This window comes from Thamnophis elegans, chromosome 12 (assembly GCF_009769535.1).
Source record: "Thamnophis elegans isolate rThaEle1 chromosome 12, rThaEle1.pri, whole genome shotgun sequence".
In the NCBI taxonomy this organism is placed as follows: Eukaryota; Metazoa; Chordata; class Lepidosauria; order Squamata; family Colubridae; genus Thamnophis; species Thamnophis elegans.
The window spans coordinates 52,162,264-52,187,726 of NC_045552.1; positions in this window are offsets into that span (position 1 = coordinate 52,162,264).

Genomic DNA, 25,463 nt, shown 5'->3' on the forward strand with positions numbered 1-25,463 from the left:
GTTTGTCTTGGCTTTCGTTCCTGGACGGAGGAGGGGGGTCAGAACAGAAACTCATCAAGGAGAGAACCAACCTAGAATGAAGAAGAAATTTCCTGAATGTTAGAACAATTAATCAGTGGAATGACTTGCCTCCAGAAGTTGTGGGTGCTCCATCCCTGGAGGTTTTTAAGAAGAGATTGAACAACCAATTGTCTGAAATGGCATAGGGTTTCCTGCTTGAGCAGGGGGTTGGACTGGAAGACCTCCAAGGTCCCTTCCAACTCTGTTATTCATTATGCAAATACTACTCTTGTAACCTCTATCTCATCATAAGCCAGGTTTTGTCTCTTGGCCTTTCTTTTCCCCTGCACAGAAGCCATCTTTATATTAGTACACCCTTATAAAAATTTCTCCCCATTTTCTTTCTTGTAATATCACTACATTAATGTTGAGTGATGTCTATCTTGGTGTATGTGGGTATTGATGGTGAAACTTCAGTTGAAAGGTGCAAGGCAGGTCAGGTCAGAGTACAGGGTTAATTGTGAGAATCTCTTAATGCTAGGCTATTGGCTTCTAAAATAGGATTAGTCAATTATAAGTTGATTGTGTTACTTCACTCCAAAGTGATCTTGGCTTTTTTTTTGTGCGGCGTATGATGACTATGACGATCATTAAAAATGAAAAGGCAAATGTTGGGAATTAGAGAGAAAACGGCTAAATCAAAGATTGGTTCAGTTCATTCAGGTCAAAGTGTGAAATTATCTTGGTCCTTCTCTCTCTCTCTCTCTCTCTCTCTCTCTCTCATTCACTCACTCACTCACTCTCATTCTCTCTCTCTCTCTCTCACTCCCTCTCTCTCTCACTCTCATTCTCTCCCCCTCTCTCTCCCTCTCATTCTCTCTCTCCCTCTCATTCTCTCTCTCTCCCCCTCTCTCTCACTCTCATTCTCTCCCCCCTCTCTCTCACTCTCACTCTCATTCTCTCTCTCCCTCCCTCTCTCCCTCTCATTCTCTCTCTCCCTCTTTCTCTCCCTCTCCCCCTCTCACTCTCATTCTCTCTCTCTCCCTCTCTTTGTCACTCTCATTCTTTCCCCACCTCTCTCTCCCTCTCTTACTCTCTCTCTCTCTCCCTCTCTCCCTCCCTCTCTCTCACTCTCTCACTCTCTTACTCTCTCAGTCAATTTTGGTTGACTGAACCAAAGGCATGGGTGGAGATGTTGCATAGGTGAAAGAGATCTAAAGTGTTTCCAGATCGTGAGCTACCATATTTGACAGACCTTTTTCCCTCAAAAAAGAGGCTGAAAATCTAGGTGCATCTTATACACTGAATGCAGCATTTTTTGCCTCGTGAAACCCTGCCCCCTTCACCAAAAATGGCCATGCAGAGCCTGTAGGAGGCTTCCAGAGAGCTCCTGGGGCTGAGGAAAGCAGAAATGAGTGAAAAATGGGCCGTTTCTTGTTCAATTCCCCCCCCCCCCAGCCCTCAGGAGTACTCTATAAGCCTCCTAAAGGCTATGCATGCAATTTGTTTTGACAAAAAACGGGCCCGTTTTCACAAATAAATGTGGCATTTTTTGCTCATTTTGGGGGAGCCCACCCCTCAGGAGCACTCTGCAAGCCCCCTAAAGGCTATCCATGTCTTTTTTTGGGGGGGAAACAGTCCCTTTTTTGTGAAAAACGGGCCATTTTTGGGAGGTTTGCAGAGCGCAAATACTTTCTTTTTAAAATTTGCCTCTTCACAACCTTGGTGTGTCTTATATTCCGGTGCGTTTTATACTCTGAAAAATATGGTATAAAGACAACAATCTTAAAAGGTTGTCTGGAGCAATTAGAACATTGTGAGAAGCTGAATGCTAGAATAAAAGAATGTTTTGACCTGATCTACCAGAGCTTTTTCTTATATTCCTTCCATACTTACCTTTATTCCTCAGTTACTGTATTCTTTTTCTTTTTATGACCCTTTAATCTCTATTCAGGTTAGAGTTAAGGCAACTAAATGGACCTCAGCAGTTACTGGCTGGATGCCCTTCCTGATGCCTATGCAGAGCTAATAGCAAATGTTTCCTCTTTGCGCCCAGAGAGAAAAAAACCTCTGCTGTTTCCTAGAATTGAACTCTCAACCTTCCAGGTGGAAGGCATGTGTCTTCACCTCTAGGCTACCTTGCTGCTCCAAGTTTCAAATATATTTTATGCAAGTACATACAGTTTGCTTCATGTTTGGGTTATTTATTACTTTGTTATTTGATATTAATAAGAAGAGATCTGTCTGCGATTCATTACATGGTTTATTTTCTTTTCTCCCCCCATATTAAGTTGATTTACCTTTCTGATACATGAAATCTTGAACAGCCTTAAATCCATATAAGTTTAAGTTTAAGTTTATTTATAGGCCGCCCAATCCCGGAGGACTCCGGGCGGCTTACAAAAGGGGAAAGAAAGGAAATAAAACAAAATAAAAATAAAATAAGACAAGTTAAAAACAACACAAACACATTCATTTCAGTCGGGGCTGGACCTCATAAGCAGAATGTGATTCCGTGATCTTTATGCTCCCACTACATAAGATATGGAATGATGGACTTACGGTAAGTTGCTGCTCAATCTTCCAAGAAAGTGGAGGTTTTTTTTTAAAGTAAGAGTAATTTGATGGTAGAATTCTTTATCAACACAAGATATGGAGTCCTCTTCATTGGGATCTCAAGCGTATGATAGTCATCCATCTATTTGGGATGTTTAATTAGCATCCTTCTACGGAGTATTTTGGATCTTAATTTAATTTGGATATGGATCCCATCAACTTTTAACTTGGATTTTCTGCACTTTTAAAGCTGTAAAATTCTTGTTCCAATTAAGCTCTACTCAAGGAGTTTATGAATGTATTATCAGTGTAGCATTTTTTTTCCTTTTTGGGACCATTTAATCCATTTTTTCAGGCTAGAGTTGGAGCAACTGAATGGAGCTCAGCATTTACTGGCTGGATGCCCTTCCTGATGCCTACATGGAGTTCACAGCAGATATCTTTTTCTTTGCATATTGATATTTTTTTCCTTTTTATGGCCATTTAATCCCTTTATTTGGACTGGAGTTGGGGCAACTGAATGGATCTGAGCATTTACTGGCTGGACGCCCTTCCTGATGCCTACATGGAGTTCACAGCAGATATTCTTTTTTCTTTGCACCTCTGATAGAGAAACATCTGCCGCTACCTAGGATTCAACTATCAACCTTTTGAGTGGGAGGCAAATGTCTTTACCTCTAGGCCTCCACAATCTCTTTTTTTTGGGGGGGGGGGGGCAACAGTAATAATAATATCAAAATATCAAAATCATTTACTTTTTGCTCTTTCAGGATTTTGTTTTGTTTTGTTTACTTCTTAGCCTAGCCTACAAGTCTGGAATTCCCTAGTGATATTCCCAATGCTAGTAACCGGCTCCAATCTTTCCAAATCAGCTAAGGCTGGACAGTGAAGAATGTTTCAGTTTCAGGAGAAATTCTACCAGGAACTTATGAGCTTGACTTGTGAAACAAATTAGACAACAAACATGTTCAAGAGTTTGTGGCAGCCCTTCAGAAAACAGCAGGAACATGTCATATCAGACAGGAAATCAAATGACAGGTTTTTCTGCTGTGTTGTGTTGTGGCTACTTGAATTGAAAAAAACAGTTTGCTGTCAATCTTGCCTAGCTTCAAAGTTTTTTCCCAGGCTGAGAATTGGAAAGCTGCACAAGAAAAGAAAGTGTTAGAAGAACAGAAGGCTGGACTACATATTACTTCATTTTGGAGGTACAGGGAAACCTCAATTTACAACAGTTCAGTTAGTGACAACTTCATTCATTGACAACTTCATTCATTGACAACTTCATTATGTGACAACTTCATAGTTACAACACCTGTGACATCCCCATGGTCAAGACCGTGACCCGACAAAAGGGCAAACGACAAAACCGCGCCCGACTAAACCACATCGCTAAAACCGTGACGTCATCAACGCGGCAACAACAGCGCGGCGACAACAGTGTGGAGACAGAAGGGCGCTTTACAACAGCGCATCGACAGAAAGCCGATTTAAATTAAGGTAAGGGCTAGGTTTAGGGTTAGGTTTAGGGTTAGGTTCAGGGTTAGGTTCAGGGTTAGGTTTAGGTTTAGGTTTAGGGTGAGGTTTAGGGTTAGGTTTAGGGTTACGTTTAGGGTTACGTTTAGGGTTAGGGGTTAGGTTTAGGGTTAGGTTTAGTTTTACAGCGCGCTTCTGTCGCCGCGCTGTTGTCGGTGTGATTCAGGGCTCATTCGTCGGAGTGCTTTAGAACACGCGGTTTTGTCACCATGGTTTAGTCAGGCACGGTTTTGTCCTTCGCCCTTTTGTCGGTGAACCGTCAAGTCATCACAATTCAGGCACTTGGCAACTGATTCACATGACAATTGCAATATTCTTGGGTCATGTCATGCCTTTTTGTGTCCTTCTGACCAACAAAGTCAAAAGGGAAACCAGATTTACTCAACAACCATGTTTCTGACGTAACAACTGCAGTGATTCAGTTAACAAAAGTGGCAAGAAATGTCATGAAATGGGGCCTAAACTCCCTGAACAATTGTCTCCCTTAGCAACAGAAATTCTGGGCTCAATTGTTGTCATACGTCGAGAACTGCCTGTACATGGTTAAAGGTAAATGTAAAAGTTCCCCTTGCCCATGTGTGCTGGACATTCCCGACTCTAGGAGGCGATGCTTATCTCCGTTTCAAAGCTGAACAGCCAGCGCTGTCCGAAGACGTCTCCATCGTCATGTGGTTGGCATGACTCAATGCCGAAGGTGCACAGAACGCTGTTACCTTCCCACCAAAGGTGGTTCCTATTTTTCTACTTGCATTTTTACATGCTTTCGAACTACTAGGTTGGCAGAAGCGGGGACAAGTAACAGGAGCTCACTCAGTTACGCAGGGATTCGAACTGCCAAACTGCTGACCTTTCTGCTCGACAAGCTCAGCATCTTAGCCACTGAGACACCGCATCTCTCTTGTACATGGTTAGGTTCGGCTAATTAGTTTAGCACCGTATTCTGAAGCCTGTTAGATTTTTATTTTTTTTCAAAAATCCAGTTCTTCGGTGTTGTATTTAATCTGAATGTTTCAATCCAGCAGATGAGCAATCAGCCTGGCATTAAGTGAATGGCCAGTCTTCTCCATGGCACTTTACTAAAGATTTGTTAGAAAAGAGAGCTACTTCATCAGATGCATAGACTGGCTGGGAGGGGATAAGCGTAGAGACAGATGGATTGCAATTTTCGCAGAGCGAAAATCATTAACGAGGCAACTGTTAATGCAAGGAAAGGCTTCTGCTTGTGGGGATTTAATGAATTGCTTAAATATAGCCTGCATTTCCTGAAGCAGTAATGTTACTAAACCATTTTTAAATGCTTTTTTATGGAATCAGTCTAATGCCAACAAACTGTTGTAAAATAATGATTGAGCATTTGAGTAACAGTCTGGCTGTTACTCAAAGAAGGGACACGGGTGAAAGGAAAAGATGGTTTGAGACTGAAGCTACAACATCCGCCTTTAATCCACCGTTTAAGATGAGGTTGTAGGTGCAAAATGGCTTAATTAACCCAAGCTTAATCAATTAAGGGACTGCGTGGATGGCAGGCTTAATCTTTTACAATAGAACTTTCAAACGGATGTATTTATGATCACCAGGTACAGTAATCCAGTGGGAATCAATCACAACTAAATTCAACTGATTCCGGCTGCCTACTTATCTTCTTGACAGTGGGGGGAAAAACCCCAGTTTGGGGAAAAAAGTTTTGATCCAGGCTGATGTAGCCAGCTCACTTTTCATTTCAAGGTCTCCTGAACATTTTTGCAAATAATTCCTCCATGGCATTTTTGTTCAAGAGGAAATGAATTAGGGGGGTGATGATAATCACAGTTTTACTGAACCACAAAATCGTTGCATCACTACTAGTCCTCCCTATTTTCTTGAAGTCATTGTTTTTGTCTGTTGCCTCCTAATTACTTGCATACTAATAAGGAGGTTGGATGGTTTTAAAATATCCAGAGAACTGGCCTTTGTTTCCTTGCATAGGATAAAAGAAATGTTTTTCCTTTTTTTAAAATAAAAAAAATCTTTATTTATTTATATGGATTGCTAAATTTATTCAGAGCGGTTACATATCTTGGAATACTTTTGCTTGCCTTACCTGATTAAAATATGCAATCTGATTATTCTCCTATAATCATTTCATTATTATCTCATGGCCAACAGATGGTTCAGATCTGTCTTCTAATGTTGCCTATTTTTGGACTGATGAAAAAGTCAGAGAAAAGAACTCTTCAACTGTGGCAAAATCTCATTATCTTTGCACAGCATCCTTTCAACTGTTTTAAAACTGTCAATTATCCATACAGTATCTCCAGTTCATTTTTCTCTCTCTCTCCTGGTTTCTTCTAAAATATTTTAATTTTCCTCATTTGGTGGATTAATGTCCTCTTCCCTCCACCAATATAAGAGAAAGAAATTTTCAGACTTTCAGACCGAAGATAGGGGATTCGTGGCTTGGAAACATGGCTTGGAGTTAAGACAGCTGCCAGAAGCCCTAATTTGACAATAAAGGAGAATATTTGTTGCTTGGGGTTGAAATGAGGAGTCCTTGGTGCTCTCTGAGCTTCATTGTTTTCTTGCAGATGTTTCATGACCCAACTGGGTAACATCATCAGTGCTAAAAGAGTGGGAGGAGGAGGAGGATTGTAGGATCCTTGATGTTGTCTGAGCTTGGTTATTTTCTTGCAAATGAGTCTGTCATCTGCACTTCTATAACTTTCTGGTTTGGCTCTGCAACCCAACAAGACAGACACAGACCTCAGAGGATAATCAGAACTGCAGAATAAACAATGGCTACCAACCTGTCTTCCATTGAGGACCTGTACACTGCACAAGTCAAAAAGAGGACTGAGAAAATATTTACAGACCCCTGACATCCTGGACATAAATTGTTGCAACTTCCAAATGAGGCTATAGGGCACTGCACATCAGAATAACTAGACACAAGGACAGTTTTCCCCCAAACACCATCATTCTACTAAAGAACTAATTCCCACAACACTTTCAAACTATTTACTAAGACTGTATTACTATTATTCTTCTCTTCCTTCCTATTACTTATCTCCTCCGACTTATGACTATAGCCATGTTGTTTGTATTTTTACAATTTATATTGTTCTGTTTGTTTCCTAGTATTATTTGATTGCTTATTAGGAACCTATAACTATCACTAAGTGTTGTCCCTTATGATTCTTGATGGATGGATTTTTCTTCTTTTTCTTTTATGTACACTTAGAACATATGCACCAAAGACAAATTCCTTGTGTGTCCAATCACGCTTGGCCAATAAACCTATTCTATTCTATTCTGTTCTGTTCTATTCTGCTCTGCTCTGCTCTGCTCTGCTGTGCTCTGCTCTGCTCTGCTCTGCTCTGCTCTGCTCTACTCTACCCTACCCTACCCTACCCTACCCTACTCTACTCTACTCTACTCTACTCTACTCTACTCTACTCTACTCTACTCTACTCTTTACCCAAATCAAGCAGTGATGGGATTCAGCCAGCTCGCACCTATTTGGGAGAACCGGTTGTTAACTTTCTAAGCAGTTCAGAGAACCGGTTGTTGGAAGAAATCTCATTTGGTTTTTTCCCACTTTACAGGGCTAATCCTGTAAGGAAGGCAGGAAGGAAACAATCTGGTGTTGTTTCTAGCCTAATCTTTATTGCCCTGCTTTCAGGAACTGCCTCTCCGGTTAACCCTTATTACATCGTAACACCTAAGGTGAAGTGCCCATTGACATGAATGATGTTGCATTGGCCACACCCACCAGGTCACGACCACTGAGCCATGCCTACCCAGCTGGTCATTAGGGCAGAGAACCGGTTGTTAAATTATCCCACCACTGAAACCAAGTGACATCAGCAGTGCTACTCCGGATGATGTTACTAGTTTGGGTAATAAAATATCTGCAAGGAAAAAAAAAAACCCGAGCTCAGAGAACACCAAGGACCATGCACTAATTTGCTTCCAGACTATTTTAAAAGAAGCATTGTATGAAAAATGTGTGAAGTCTTTTTATTCTCTCCTGCCCTGCCACTCCTGGAATAAAATTCTGGGCCTCATAATGGGGGAAGCACTGCATTTTGTAAAGCTACTGAGAATAATTTTGAAGTTAGGCAGCTGTTCTTGCCCCCACTTAGCCCGTTCCAAAACTACAGCCACACGAAGCTTGTAAAAGAATGTCTTTATCAGTCCCGGCTCAAGCTGGCTGCAAGCCCAAAATAAAGATAGATAATGTCTCTGGCAAAAAGTTACACAGCAAATGCAAAAACAAAACTCTTACAGCAAACCAGGTTTACAGAAAGCAAATCACTTATCCAAGTGCCTCCTTGAATCATGAACACTAACTTGAACAAGAACGGAACTGAACTCACGAACAAACGAACGACGAAGGAACATTGACTTCTGCAACTAAGGCGTGGCACCATCAGTCTTTTATCTGCAGGCAAAGATCCTAATGAGCAACAGCTGCTCATTATCTTCTCCCGGGAGCATCCTGAAACCACTCACTGATAGCAACTCCAAAGGCTCCCACCGAGCCACAACAGGCAGCCCAGAAATTTAACAAATAGATGAAAATTCAAGATGACTGTTGACAAGTTAGTGAAGATTCAAAGGAGGGGCAATAAAGATGATACATGAAGCTTGAGGCCACGCTATAAGAGCATAGATATTTGGGATCAGGGGTGAGAGTCTACCAGTTTGGACCAGTTTGGGCAAACTGGTAGCTCCGACTATCAACTGGGAGAGAATCGGTTCGCTCCTACTTTCAGCTGGGCCTGCCCCCCGCCCCCATGCTATACTCACCTACATTCCCTTTTCTGAAGCCCAGCTGATTGGCGCAGCAGAGTGGATTGCTAAGCCTCAGCTGTCCCTCCCCAGCAGTAATGCGGAAGCTGATTTCTCTGTAAACTGCGCACACAGGCGCAACAAACCAGTTGTTAAACAGGTAGGATCCCACTCCTGTTTGGGATGATCAGCCTCGAGAAAACAAAAGAGAGGGACCCACGATCTAAATGCCCAGGCAAATAATAGAGTTCCAAAAATGAAGATGATCAGGAACTGTTTTCCATTGCCATAGAAACAAGGAACAGAAATAACAGTACAAGTTATGACCAGCTAGATTTCACAAACATAAGGGCAAACTTTCCCTTGATGAGACACTCCACCTACAGATGCGTGTTGTCCATCTCTGGAACTTTTAAGAAGAGGCTGAACAACTAAGTGTCTAGAATATTGGAATGTAGTGCAGGTTTGCAGACAATTGGACCAGACAATGTTCTGGGGTTATTTCCAATTCCAAAATACTATGCTTCCATGTTAAATTTGTGTGTGTGTATTTAGTGTCACAACCCCTGGTATGCCCAAATATGGGAGGAAGTATACTGCTTCCTTTTTCTGTCTATCGGCTCATCACAAGAGACCATCACGACAGAAAGCTATTATTTTTAATGTTGCCTTTGTTACATTTGTGTTGCATTTGTGCTGATAAATAAATAAAGGGAGACTAGTATAGATCTATTTCAAGCTATTTAGCTCTCATCAGCTAGCCAAACCCTTACTGGGATTTGAACCTGTGCTGTATTACATATTAAGCAGTTGTGTTAACCACTAAGCCACAAGGTTCTCCTCCTTTATATATATTTGCATTTAAAATAGTGCAGCAAAGCCATTATGGCCATATAATCACATTCCATACACATCATCTCATCCATTAACCGTCAGTCTATTTAGTATATTATCTATCCTTCTATCCAGTCACATTATTTACAATATTGCTCCAGTCTTGTCACCTTATCTTATACCGGTAATAAAAATCTGTTCCAAACTTCGTAACGTTTTGACTCCCCTTTATTTTTTAATTCTAGGGTAAGCCTATCTGCTTCCACGCAGGCCAAGATTTTTCTAATGATGTCTAACTCTGATAGGATATTTTCTTTTTTCCAATACTGCGCATAGGTTATTCGCGCTGCTGTCAATACATGGATAATTCAATAAAGCACCTCCTTCTTATACATACCTCTGGGATTATACCTCGGAAGAAAATTTCTGGTTTGAACAGGATTTGATCTCCCACCATTCGTTCCAACCACAGTTGTACCATTTTCCAATATCTTTTTTGTTCGGAATATAATTCTAATGGTTGGATTGCCAATATACGTATAAATCATGTAACAATGTTGTATCTGTTTCTTTAAATCATACTGTAAAATGTGATTGGTTGCTGTTTCCTCAACGGCCATAAGAGGGAGCCAGAATGACTGTTAGCTCTCTGTTTGTTAGATGCTGGGCTGATCTGACCTGAGTGCCGTGAGCTATTGTAAGTTTTGCAACTGTTAGCAAACTTTGAATACCAGGCTGATTATATGATACTGGACTATGTTATTTGGATTATCCCTTAACTGAAAGACGTTGATGACTGACTGTCTTATCCGTGTATGACTTGGACTGTTTGATGGACTCTGATACCTCTATTTCCACGAAAGTAAAAGCCTATTTAAACTGCTGTCTCTCTGCATGCTGGTTTGTGTGTTCTCCAACACAACTCTCACAACGCTTCGCTGAACGTACTCGCTCTCCCAACGGGGAGCTTACCTAACATTTTTGCCTCATTGCATGTCCACCACATATAGAAAAAGGTTCCTGGGAGCGCTGATTGTTCTAACTTTCAGGAAATGTCTCCTTAGTTCTAGCTTGGTTCCCACCTTGATCATATGGACATTTTTGTAATGCTGTGGAAATGAAACAGGAGAAACATGTGTTTGTCTTTCTAAAGCATTGATATTTTCCAGGTGGTTTTGTTTTTTCCTAGCTGAGGCTTCTTTAAATCCCAAATTCGTTCTTCTTCTCCCCCCCACCCCAAATATGTTAAAACAAAGGCTTCTATAGCTCACCTTTCTTCTAGAAATACTTGAATAATTTGATCTTCATGAATTTTGAGAATAAGAAATCTGATTCACGCCTCCCAGATGAATTTGCAGGTCAGAATGCAATCATTTGGATTCAGAGCATTTCCAACTTGTTTAAATGCATTCGACACATTCAAAAAAAAAGATGTGTATTTTCTCCTGGAAACACATGTAGAAACAAATCTTTTGAGAAAAATGCATTTACATATGTTTATGATGCCCAAGTACATTTTGGTTTGAAAATATGTACTTTAAACATACATCTGTGTGAATGCATGATTAAGGCAAAAAAAAAAGAGATGGAAAATGAATTTATGAATTAAAAGATGATATTTGGATGCAGAAGGGAAATAAACCCAACCTTTCCCTTCTCTTTCTTTCTACTTTCAGATTCCTAATTGCTTCATAGCTCCTTATTCCACCTTTAGATTTTATCTAGAGCAGAAATAACAATTTCATGTGACTGAAATTTAAAACCTCCTGTTGATCTGACAGACATACTGTTCCTACTTCTTAATTTAGTGGTGGTGGAAGAAATATAGAATCCACCTGCAACTTGTTCCAGTATTGCATTGGATAATGAAATGAGGTGAATTCAAGAAGAGAAATCTTGGTGTCACTCAGTGGTAGGATTCAAATAATTTACCAACCAGTTCTTTGCCCTAATGACTAGCTGGGTAGGTGGGGCTTGGTGGTCATGTGATCATGTCAATGTCACTCAGGTCAATGGGCACTTCGCCTTAGTTGTTACAACGGTAATAAGGGTTAATTGGAGAGGCAGTTTCTGTAAGCAGGGCAATAAAGATCAGGCTAGAAACAACACCAGAATGTTTCCTTCCTGCCTTCCTTACAGGAATTAGCCCTGTAAAGTGGGAAAAAACAAAAGATTTCTTCCAACAACCGGTTCTCCGAACTGCTTAGAAAGTTACCAACCGGTTCTCCTGAATAGGTGCGAACTGGCTGAATCCCACCACTGCTGTCACTCAATGCTTGTTTAGTCTACTAGGCCAGGGATGGCTAACATTTTTCTCCTCCTGAAATTGCGCACACACATGCCCACACTCATAATGCAATGGGCCTGGACCCCTGCGCATGTGCGCATGACTCTCATGCTGCCTCACTCCTGTGCGTATGCGCATGACACCCCCCCGCTACACCTGCACATGTGTGTGACCTCACTGTGTTCTGTTTTGGGCCTAGCAGGCCTCCCTGAAGCCTCCTGGGACCAAAAATGTGATGTGGGAAGGTGCCTCAGTGCCCTGTTTTAGGCCTAGCAGGCCTCCATGAAGCCTCCTGGGACCAAAAACGGGCCATAGAGCAGTGGCACACACCCCTGCAGCCCATTTTGGGCCCAGCAGGGCTCCCTAAAGCCTCCTGGGACCAAAAATGTGATGTGGGGAGGCGCCCCCTTGCCCTCTTTTAGGCCTACCAGGCCTCCCTGCAGCTCCTGGGACCAAAAATGGGCCATGGACCAGTGGCACAGCCCCCTGCAGCCCATTTTGGGCCTAGCAAGCCTCCTTGAAGCTTCCTGGGACCAAAAATGTGGCATGGGGAGGCTCCTCCTGTGCCCTCCTTTAGGCCTAGCAGGCCTCCCTGCAGCTCCTGAAACCAAAAATGGGCCATGGAGCAGTGGTACACACCCCTGCAGCCCATTTTGGGCCTAGAAGGCCTCCCTGAAGCCTCCTGGGACTAAAAATGGGATGTGGGGGGAGCGCCACGCCTCCCCGTGTCCCCCCACACCCCTCTGCATGTGTCCATGACTTCCAGCCCCTGTGCATGTTCACGTGTCTCCTGCCTGCACAGCAGAGACCTGAAAATCAGCTGGCCGGCGGGAGGCGTGAACTTGATGACTCCTTGCTCACTTGATGACTGGAACGTGAACTGCGACTGTAAGAAATTGTTTCTTCTTTGAATTGTGTTTGGACACACATCTACTATCACTGCTTGTGAAGCTATTGTTAGTAGTAAAGCTACTTGTTTTTACTGGCAGTGTCTGAGACGCTATTCGTGTGTTTCTTCTACTAGCAACGTTCCTTCTCTCTAGCTGTACATTCCGCTGGGCTACTTTCTGTCTCCCAACGGAGATACCCCTAACAATAAGTCACTTTTTTCAGTGCGATTGTAACTTTGAACGATCACAACAACAACAGCAACAAATAAACAAACAAACAATAAACTGCAATGAATAAACCATCCATTGTACTTAAGAATTATGTGTGAACAAAGACACTGTTGTTGATGTATCTAATTCTGTTTTTAATATTTTGGCTTTCATATTTGTGTGAACCTGCCAGTAACATTTGCAAAGTGGTTTCCCCCCCTTCTTCTTCCATGCTATTGCACCTTTCCATTTAACACACCAGTGGTGGGTTTCCAAAAATTTTGGAACCTCTTCTGTAGGTGTGGCCTGCTTTCCGGGTCCACTGGTGGAACCTCTTCTAACCAGTTCAGTAGATTTTGACGAACCGGTTCTACCGAACCAGTGCGAACCGGTAGGAACCCACCTCTGTAACATACCTATTCAAGATTTGGTTTCCCTTGCATTGCCATCTTCGGCTGTGAAAGATTTATGGACACATGTATGTATTCTGCAAAATGAATATATAAATATTCATTTAATTAAAATGAATGAGGGAAAACTGATTCACAAAACAGTTTCCTGTAATGAAATTTCAGGCTGGATAGTGCAGTTTGATGGATGACTTAAGGCCAGAAAAGTAGTCATTTAATCCACCTTTCTTTTCATTAATTCATTACATCCCTGAGATTCATTAGCAGGCCTATTAAAAGAACTACCAAAAGGCAGGCTGGAGAGAGGGAACAAGCATAAGGTGAAATATATTTTCTTCTTCTTCTTTTTAACCAATTCATCTTCTGAAAATTGCGAAAAAGGAATTGTAGCGCAACACGAGTCTCTGGTCAAAAGAGTGCTCGCTTTCTTTATTTCACAGTATATATTTCACAACTTCATGTACACAATCACTTGTGGGGAGTTTTTTTTTCTCTTCCTTTTCTGTAGTTCTGAGCACAGCTGGGTGAAATTGCACCTTTTAAGCCTTTAGCTGGCAAGCTAGATGAATAGCTTTCTCCCGAGTCCCTGACAAGGAGACAAACAGGGATACATTGCACACTGAATGGTGAGGCCTCCAGAGCCAGAATGTCATTGCTGTGATGGCATCCAATGGCTGGAGAATTGGGCAGTCTTGCTCTTTTGAGAACTGGGTCACTTGACTGGCATCTCTGCTAATCTCAGGGGGTGGCCCTGAACTGGCCTTCTGCGACAGGATGAAAGTGTCAGCAGAAAATTCTTCAAAACATCCTAAATCATAGTGGGTGGAAAGCTGTGAGAAGAGAAACATTTAAAGTAGCCTGCATCCAGTTTTGGTCACCGCGATGTAAAAAAGATGCTGAGACTCTAGAAAGAGGGCAGAGAAGAGCAACAAAGAGGATTAGGGGACTGGAAGCTAAAACATACGAGGAACGGTTGCAGGAACTGGGTATGTCTAGTTTAATGAAAAGAAGGACTAGGGGAGACCTGATGGCAGTCTTCCAGTATCTCAGGGGCTGCCACAAAGAAGAGGGAGTCAAGCTATGGGTGGAAACTAATCAAGGAGAGAAGCAAATTAGAAGAAGAAATTTTCTGACAGTTAGAACAATTAATCAACTTGCCTCTAGAAGTTGTAAATGCTCCAACACTGGAAGTTTTTAAGAAGAGATTGGATAACCATTTGTCTGAAATGGTATAGGGTTTCCTGGCTTAGCAGGGGGTTGGACTAGAAGACCTCCAAGGTCCCTTTCAACTCGGCTATTCTATTCTATTCTATTCCATTCCATTCCAGAGCCGAGGTGGTGCAGTGGTTAAATGCAGCACTGCAGGCCTGGGGATAAAAATCTTAGTTCGTCCCCTCCCGAATGATGAATGAATGTTGTGCTCTATTTTTTTAATATTATGTACTGTCTTATGCTTTTTGTCTTTGTACCCCCTTTCCCGTGTTTTTGTAAGCCGCCCTGAGTCCCCTCAGGGAAAAGGGCGGCCTATAAATTATAATAAATCTACAAATCTACAAAATCTACTTCAGCTGACTGCAGTTCTGCAGTTCGGCTGTTCAAATCTCACCAGGCTCAAGGTTGACTCAGCCTTCCATCCTTCCGAGGTGGGTAAAATGAGGACCCGGATTGTTGTTGGGGGCAATATGCTGACTCTGTGAACCGCTTAGAGAGGGCTGAAAGCCTTATGAAGCGGTCTATAAGTCTAACTGCTATTGCTATTGCTATTCCATATTCTATTCCCTATTCCATTTCATTCTATATTCTCTTCTCTTCTCTTCTCTTCTCTTCTCTTCTCTTCTCTTCTCTTCTATTCTATTCTAAATAAGTTAGTGAAATGTTCCTTGCCCTTCTACATGTACAGGATGTATATTTTTTTAATCACACTCCGTAGACTGTTTTTTAATCTCCCCCCGCAGAGAGTCCCTCATCCTTACTAAATTTATAAGAAGTCACTGAACAGGCACTGTGCCAAATACTTCTTTATTTTTGAAGTCAGGAGTTTAGAAACAATATTGGCTAAATTTACTTTGGCTTCCTTAAAGAAAGGAAGCAGAAGCCACGGAGAAATACCTGGTGGGTTTTTTTTTATCAGCTCCAATGCCGCCTCCACAGACAAACCCCTTCAACCTCCTTTCTTTTCATTTTTTTTCCATCTAGGAACACATAATTTCTTTAGCTGGCTTTTTACAAAACTGAAAACCTTTGAAGGGAAAAAAAAAATGTTTGCATATCAAGCGATATCGCTAGAAGTCTAATACCGGCTCCCGGAGTCTTGATAAAACCCTCAAACAACCAATGTGCTTCCTATATCTCATAGGTGGAAATCTGTCAACAGCTATTTATATCCTGACACATTTCTAATATGATCTTCATACTATTTATGCTCCACATCAAGTGCCTAAGTAATTGGAACAGTCTGCAATAAAGCGATTGTCAGTTCCCTTTTTCCTCTTCCCAGCTCAGAGAGAAGATACCCAGCGAACACCAGTTAACGCGAGGATGGCAAAGACAGCGGATTAAATTACATGCTTGCATGAATAGTTAAAAGTAAAGCGGTGCCAAAATGCCTCGGTTGTTTCCCGTTTCGCTTTCAAGTTTTTCATCCAACAACTTGGGAAGGAACGTCCCTTTTCTTTTGAATTATTCAGCTACCGAAAGAGGTGAGAGGCAAGACTTAGTCAAACTTTTTCCTTGAGTTGCTCTGGCCACGCACACCAAGTCTTTGGACAGCTTCACAAGGACAGCATCATGATTGATGTGGTTTGTCCATCGTAGTCAAAGAGAACTGTGACATCTAACAGGTTGTGGGTTGTCCATGGTGTGTCCGCAGGTGGCTGGTAAGACCTCTACGGGCACGAAATGTTCTGCCACATGTCAGGCCGACATGTGTGGGGACCATGGTTGCAGCATTCGCAGCTCTGGCTTTGCGGAGTGCCCGCTTCTCTCATGCTGTGGTTGTCCGTCTGTCCTCAGATGTCTGGCAGCCTTGGTGGATCAGCGCAGTGGTGGGTTCCGGACTCCGTCGCAACCCATATGCTGTGACAGGGCCAGGAGCCCACTAAGTGCACATGCGCTGTGAACGCACATGCACAACACTGCCCTGTGACGCTCCAGCCACTCGGCAGAGCATCACGCAGGTGCCGTACACTGCGTGCGCATGTGCAAATGCCCCGGTTGGCTCAAATAGAGGTAAGGAGAGCAGGCAGGTGGGTGGGCCCCTCACAGTACTGTACCGGAACGGTGCCTGCAGTTCCCAGCAGGCAGCGGTATGCCATATTGGGGGGGGGGGGTGGGTACTGGCTGGAACCCACCACTGGATCAGCGTGCACCATGTTGATCGGTCTTGTGCCAAGGTTTCCCAGGGAGTGAGGTCGATATCCAGGGACTTGAAGGAGGCTTTCAATGTCTCTTTGTATTGCTTCCTTTGTCCCCCATGTGATTGCTTTCCTTGAGACAGTTCACTGTAGAGGAGCTGTTTGGGGATGCGATGGTCTGGCATCCCTGCAACATGGCCTGCCCAGCATGTCTGGACATTCATCAGTAGGGTGTGAACTGATGGCAGGCCTGCTCTGGAGAAGACTTCTGTGTCTATATCCCTGGGTATAGGAACAAGTATTTAAGTATTTAATAAATTTTTAGGCCGCCCAATCCTGAAGGACTCCAGGCGGCTTACAGAAATACATTTTAAAAGAAATAAAAAAAATAAAAAAGAGAGAAAAACAGATTAAAAATCACTTCATGCACTCAATCTAGGTGGGGCTGGACGTCATTCATGAGGTCAACAGCCCCAGGCCTGCCGGAATAGCCAGGTTTTGGTAGCCTTTCAAAAGGCCATGACAGTGGGAAGGATCCGGCTCTCTGGGGGTAGATCATTCCATAGGGTCAGAGCGGCTACAGAGAAGGCCCTCCCCCGGGGAGCCGCCAGCCGACATTGTCTGGTCGACGGCACCCGGAGAAGGCCCACCCTGTGTGATCTTATCGGCCGTTGGGAGGTATGCGGCAGAAGACGGTCTCGCAGATATCCGGGTCCTAGGCCATGTAGGGCTTTAAAGGTAATAACCAGCACCTTGAAACGCGTTCGGAGACTGATAGGAAGCCAGTGCAGCTCGCGGAGGATAGGTGTAACATAGGTGTATCTTGGTACATCCAATATCGCTCGCGTGGCCGCATTCTGGACCAATTGTAGTATCCGAACACTTTTCAGGGGCAGCCTCATGTAGAGCACAAGGATAGGAAGAACAACAAAAAAGGCAATATAGTAACTAACCTTAATTTTTCACAGGCACTGAAAAGGTCCTTCCAGCCAGGCCTGAATGTTGGTTACTGTGTTAAGATTAACGTTCTTCTCCTGCCCCTCTCCTGATTTTATTTATGGTTTTTAAAGGTAGAGGCAGAGACATGGAGCGGAATTAAGAGAGGAATCATCCTGGAATCCTTACGTTCCCCCGAATGGTCAAAGCCCAGCTCCTCTTGAATTCTGCTCAATTCTTATCTAATGCCAACTTCATGCTAACCGTTAAGATTCTTGTATATAGGCATAAACAATAAATCAGATTAACTAGGACTTAATGTATGGTCCTGATTCTTCCTGCCAGACATCAAGCGTTTTAATGGTTGTGATACAATTGTTGGCTGTATGCCACCCAGAGTCATGTTCAGTGAAATGGGCAGCCATATACATTTGATAAATAAACAAAGCCTCTTTCTACGGCCCTGGTAGACAAGGCATCAATCATGCAGCTGAAGTCATCTGCAACTGATTGAAACTCTGCCCCTGTTTATATGGGTGTGCAAAACCAGTTTGTTAGTGAAGTTATGGCTACTATTTTGACTTTTTTTTTTTTACCTACACCCACCGACTTACCCCATTAAAAAAAAAAAAAAACATTTCCAGAAGATGTAGCATTACATCACTTCAGTGAGTAACTTTCTCACATTGACTGTGGTGGAATGAAGTTTGGATTTCCAGGAGGGTAGGGCTGCATTCCAGAGGAGAAAGATACAGCGAAGATTGTGTGGGAGAGAGAGGGCAAAGTCAGATCCTCCCTAATAATTCCCAGAGTATATGTTTTATAGTGCAAGTAGCCTGGTTTAGTTTGGCAAGATTCCTGTCTCTAAGTGAGGAGAGGAGAGGAGAGGAGAGGAGAGGAGAGAGAAGGCAGGGTGGGAGAAGGAGAGAAAAGGAGAGGGAAGGGAGATGGTGGGAGAAGGTTAGGATAGAGGAATGGAGAAGGGAGAGGGGAGAGGGAAGGGAAGAGATGAGAGGAAAGAGAAGAAAGGGTGGGAGAAGGAGAGGGGAGGGGAGAGGGAGGGAAGAGAGAGGAGAGGAATGGAAGGGAGGAGAGGAGGAGAAGAGAGGAGAGGAGAGAAGGCAGGGTGGGAGAAGGAGAGGAGAGGGAAGGAATGGTGGGATAAAGATAGGAGTGTGGAGGGGAGAAGGGAGAGGGAAGGGATGAGACAAGAGAGGGGAGAGGAAGGGAAGAGAGGAGAGGAGAGAGAAGGAATGGTGGGTTAAAGATAGGAGTGTGGAGGGGAGAAGGGAGAGGGAAGGGATGAGACAAGAGAGGGGAGAGGAAGGGAAGAGAGGAGAGGAGAGAGAAGGAAGGGTGGGAGAAGGATAGGAGAGTGGAGGGGAGAAGGGAGAGGGGAGAGGAAGGGAAGAAAGGAGAAGAGAGGAGAGGAGAGAGAAGGAAGGGTGGGAGAAGAAGAGGAGAGGGGAGAGGAAGGGAAGAGAGGAGAGGATATAGAAGGAAGGAGGGGAGAAGGAGGGGATAGGGGAGAGAGGAGGGAAGAGGGGAGGGGGAGAGGAAGGGAAGAGAAGAGAGGAGAGAGAAGGAAGGATGGGAAAAGGTGAGGGAAGGAGAGAGGGAAGGGTAGAGGGGAGGGAAGAGAGGGGAGAGGAAGGGAAGGGAGGAGAGGAGAGGTACTGACTTGCTCAGTAGCTACTTTGTGATCCATATAATCAAATCACTTGGATTTCATTTTTTTTTCTTTTTAGTGGTATCTCTCCATGGCCTACAGGGAAGGATTTCCATACTGAATTTAAACATGCCACTCTCCTCGTTAACTGTCAGCAACCCATTTATCTTTCAGACTTTAAAAACTGTAGCGTATGCACAAGGCTTTGCAAAGTCTTGGAACATCATTTTAAATTACTTTTTTCCCCCAAAAGCATCTTGATTAACTCTTGCAATTTTACAGCATTATAGCACAGTGACTTGTGATGGGTTGTTAGACTGCATGCATATTGCTTAGGTAGACTTTATCTAACAAGAACAACCAACAGGAGCAATCTTTTTGTCAGTGTTGTTAAGGTCAACAATCCAGTTGGTGGCTTGAATCAAATACTGAGCAGAATTAGGGGGGGGGGAGTGTAGGAGGCAGATCTTCTCTTTATTGTTCACATCCTATTTTTACTTTTTCCTTTCCTTTCCTTTCCTTTCCTTTCCTGCCACTCCATCCCTTTAGGCCAGGGAGGCAGTTGCTGCCAAGGGATTGGGCTACCTTCTTTGGACATCTAAACAGATGATTTTCACAGCATCACAAATCTGTTAAAGAAAAGTTTCTATAGGCTGATAGGCAGATACATGAATGGATAGACTTAAGTAGCTAGGTAGCTAGGTAGACCAGTAGGTAAGTGGCTAGGTAGATCAGTAGAATGGTAGCTAGGTAGATCAGTAGCTAGGTAGATTGGTAGATCAGTAGGTAAGTGGATAGGTAGATAGGTAGGTAGGTGTATAGGTGTATAGGTAGATTGGTAGATTGGTAGTTAGGTAGATCAGTAGCTAGGTAGATTGGTAGATCAGTAGGTAAGTGGATAGGTAGATAGGTAGGTAGGTGTATAGGTGTATAGGTAGATTGGTAGATTGGTAGTTAGGTAGATCAGTAGCTAGGTAGATTGGTAGATCAGTAGGTAAGTGGATAGGTAGATAGGTAGATAGGTGGATAGGTAGATAGATAGATTGGTAGATTGGTAGATCGGTAGATTGGTAGTTAGGTAGATCAGTAGCTAGGTAGATTGGTAAATCAGTAGGTAAGTGGATAGGTGGATAGGTGGATAGGTGGATAGGTGGATAGGTAGATAGGTAGATAGGTAGATAGGTAGATAGGTAGATAGGTAGATAGGTAGATAGGTAGATCGGGAGATCGGGAGATCGGGAGATTGGTAGTTAGGTAGATCAGTAGCTAGGTAGATTGGTAGATCAGTAGGTAAGTGGATAGGTAGATAGGTAGGTAGGTGTATAGGTGTATAGGTAGATTGGTAGATTGGTAGTTAGGTAGATCAGTAGCTAGGTAGATTGGTAGATCAGTAGGTAAGTGGATAGGTAGATAGGTAGATAGGTGGATAGGTAGATAGATAGATTGGTAGATTGGTAGATCGGTAGATTGGTAGTTAGGTAGATCAGTAGCTAGGTAGATTGGTAAATCAGTAGGTAAGTGGATAGGTGGATAGGTGGATAGGTGGATAGGTGGATAGGTAGATAGGTAGATAGGTAGATAGGTAGATAGGTAGATAGGTAGATAGGTAGATCGGGAGATCGGGAGATCGGGAGATCGGGAGATCGGGAGATCGGGAGATTGGTAGTTAGGTAGATCAGTAGCTAGGTAGATTGGTAGATCAGTAGGTAAGTGGATAGGTAGATAGGTAGATAGGTGTATAGGTGTATAGGTAGGTAGATAGGTAGATAGGTAGATTGGTAGATCAGTAGGTAAGTGGATAGGTGGATAGGTGGATAGGTGGATAGGTAGATAGGTAGATGATGGATGGATGGATGGATGGATGGATGGAAATAGATCATACTAAACAAGGAGAGTTCCATTGCCCATAGCACTTTTTCAAGTGGCAACATTTTTAATCTCTCCAATTAAACAGAACCATATTAACAGACAAGGTGCATCATCTGTATATTTTAAGATGAATGCTGAACTACAGCTGCAGAACTTGAAGTGAGGTCACAGCTCTTCCCAGATTCAACATGAAGGCTGCCAATTATGCTTCAGAAGGTGTAAATTGCTCAAGTAGTGAGCATCGGTAGGAGTTACTCTCACCTCTTCCTTCCACACCAAGGGAATGTCAGGTTAGCCTGGGGCTTCTAAAGAACCAAAGACATCCTTACCTAAACTGGCTATTTTTATTCCCTCTTCACCTAGAGTTTGCACCTCAGTTTTTATATGATTTACTCTTAAGGTATTTACATACATACATACATACATACATACATACATACATACATACACACACACACACACACACACACACACACACTGTGTGAGAGAGAGTGTGTGTGTGTGTGTGTGTGTGTGTGTTCGTAGATTTTCACGGGTGTAGGTACGCTGGTCTTCGGGTCTTTTCGCGTGTAAGATTGAGTTTGTCTTGGCAACGTTTCGGTGAGGTCCCACTCGCCATCTTCAGGCTGGTGTTTTCTTTTGCATGGCCAAGACAATCTCAATCTTACATGGGAAAAGACCCGAATACAACAAGACCAGCATGCATGCATGCATGCATACATACATACATACATACATACATACATACATACATACACTGCATTTGTGCTGATAAATAAATAAAGGGAGACCAGTATAGATCTATTTCAAGCTATTTAGCTCTCATCAGCTAGACATACCCTTACTGGGAATTGAACCCAGAAAAGGGAAGCAGTATGCTCCCTCCCATATTTGGGCATACCAGGGGTTGTGACACAATACATACATACATACATACATACATACATACATACATACATACATACATACATTCATTCATTCATTCATTCATTCATTCATTCATTCATTCATTCATTCATTCATTCATACCTGTGGGTTTTTCCTATATGTGGTTTCACCTGTATGTTGTGTGCAGCACAATTGCTTTCAGTGTGATGACCATATAAATCAAATAGATACATAAATAGTATAGGATAGACAGCACAGGACAGGACAGGACAGGACAGGACAGGACAGGATAGGATAGGATAGGATAGCGACTGGCCACAGAAGGCCAGGTACGACTGGACACAGAAGGAATTTGTCTTTGGTGCATATATTGTCCGTGTACATAAGGAAAAATAAAATAGAATACATTTATCAAGAATCATGATACAACTTGGTGATAGTCATAGGTTACTAATAAGCAATCAAATTATACTAGGAAACAAATAAAACAATATAAATTTTAAAGATAGAAACAACATGCTTATCATAAGGAAAGAGATAGGTACTAGGAAATAGATAAGATACTAGGAAGGAAGAGAAGAATAATAGTAATACAGTCTTAGTAGATAATTTGACAGTGTTCTGGGGATTAGTTGTTTAGCAGAGTGATGGCATTCAGGGGAAAAACTGTCTTTGTGTGTAGTTGTTCTGGTGTGCAGTGCTCTCTAGTGTCGTTTTGAGGGTAGAAGTTGAAACAATTTGTGTCCAGGATGTGAGGGGTCTGTAGATATTTTCACAGGCCTCTTTTTGATTTGCATAGTATACAGGTCCTCAATGGAAGGGTTTTGTTTTTTCTGCAGTTCTAATTCTGATAGATGATAGATAGATAATATCTGTAGACAATAGACAGACAGACAGATGAGAAATAGATAGAGATAGAGACAGACAGACAGACAGACAGACGGACGGACGGACGGATGGATGGACGGATGGATGGACGGATGGATGGATGGATGGATAGATAATATCTGTAGATAATAGACAGACAGACAGATGAGAAAGAGATAGAGATAGAGATAGAGATAGAGATAGAGAGAGATAGAGATAGAGATAGAGATAGAGATAGAGAGAGAGATAGATAGATAGATAGATAGATAGATAGATAGATAGATAGATAGATGGATAGATAGATAATATCTGTAGATAATAGACAGACAGACAGATGAGAAATAGATAGAGATAGAGATAGAGTTAGAGATATAGAGATAGATAGATAGATAGATAGATAGATAGATAGATAGATAGATAGATAGATAGAGATAGATAGATAGATAGATAGATAGATAGATAGATAGATAGATAGAGAGAGATGATGGATGGATAGATAGATAATATCTGTAGATAATAGACAAGCAGACAGATGATAGATAGATAGATAGATAGATAGATAGATAGATAGATAGATAGAGATAGATAGATGATGGATAGATAGATCATATCTGTAGATAATAGACAGACAGATAAGAAATAGATAGATAGATAGATAGATAGATAGATAGATAGATAGATAGATAGATAGATAGATAGATAGAATAGAATATAAAAATGGACACATACTCTAAAGTGGCCACCATATGTATTAAGAAGCCTACGGCAAATCAAGCAAATGTAAACATTGTAGTAAGAACCAGAGCAAGAAATGTTGGATAATCTGGATGCCCTTAAACAGTATTTGTCCCTTGAAATCCCCCACTTCAATCTGCCTTGTGGTTAGATTCCTTATATCCAATACATCGAGGCGAAACCAGAATATTTTTCTAGGAAGATATATTGTTGATCATATTGAAAAAGCCTGTCCTTTTTCCACTTAAAAAGTCAGAGCTCTGAATCTCTTTGTTTTTTGTTTTACGTTATTTTGAAGTTTATTAGAAAAGCGCATTCCAGAAAAGTTTCAGTTCAACGATCCTAAATTTAACTTCGCCCTAAAAAATAATAATAAAAAAATCAAATCCTTCCGGGCATATATATATATATTGAAGGACGGATCAGAAAGCTTTCTTGCCCTTTGTTTTCAAAAAAGATAAATAAGTATTTTGGCTAAAAGTATTGTGCCCTTCTTCAATGGCAAAACAGAGATGAATAAAGGCAAAGACAAAGTTGGGGGAAAAAAACTTTTTCCCCCTTTTTCTCATCTTTTCTCCTCTTTTTAAGATAGTGAGCTATTCCCTCGAGTCACCTTTCTCTCTCTCTCTCTTTCTCTTTGCAACTTGACTTCTCTGACTTGTCACTGACAGAATGGAATCTTAAAACACGAAGAATCTGTCAGGGTCACTGCTCAAACGTGAGTTTGGTCGAGGGCTAAAAAGAATTCTTTCTCCTTCTCAAGCCAGTTTTCTTTAAAAAAACAACAACACCGTTCTTTATGCCTTCGATTACAATTTTCAGCATATTAGGAAGCAAAATTCGTTCACCCTCTCTCTCTCTCTCTCTCTCTCTCCTTCCTTTCCTCCCCGTTCTCATTCAGTTTGATGAAAGAGAATTTCCTTTTCAAGGCATTTTCCCCCTGCCCTTCCCCACAAGTAAAATACATCCTCAAACAACAAATGTCTTACACATTGGCAAAAAAAAAAAAAAAAGAACAGAATGCCAAATACAATATGGGAAGATACGACCTCGTAGATGACCCCCCACTCTTTCAAGGACCTTGGAGTACTCATCTCAAATGATCTAAGCACCAGAGCTCACTGTAAAAGTATTGCCAAAAAGGCATTAAGAGTTGTTAACCTAACCTTGCAAAGCTTCTTCTCCTGTAACATTGTATTGCAAACTTGGGCATACAAAACCTTTGCCAGACCAATTCTCAAATACAGCCCATCTGCCTGGAATCCACACTGTATACTGGATATTAACACAATTGAGAGAGTCCAGAAGTATTTCACGAGAAGAGTACTCCACTCCTCTGCTTACAATAGAATCCCTTAGGCCACCAAGCTCGAAATTTTGGGCTTGGACAACTTAGAACTGTGCTGCCTATGGTATGACCTAAGCTTAGTAAACAAAATTGTCTGCTACAATGTCCTACCTGTCAAAGACTACTTCACCTTCAACCGCACTAACACACGGGCAAACAATAGATACAAACTCAAGGTAAACCACTCCAAATTCAATTGCAGAAAATACGACTTCAGCAACAGCGTGGTCAATGCCTGGAATGCTCTACCTGACTCCGTTGCTACATCCTCAAACCCCCCACAGCTTCAATCTCAAACTTTCTACCAT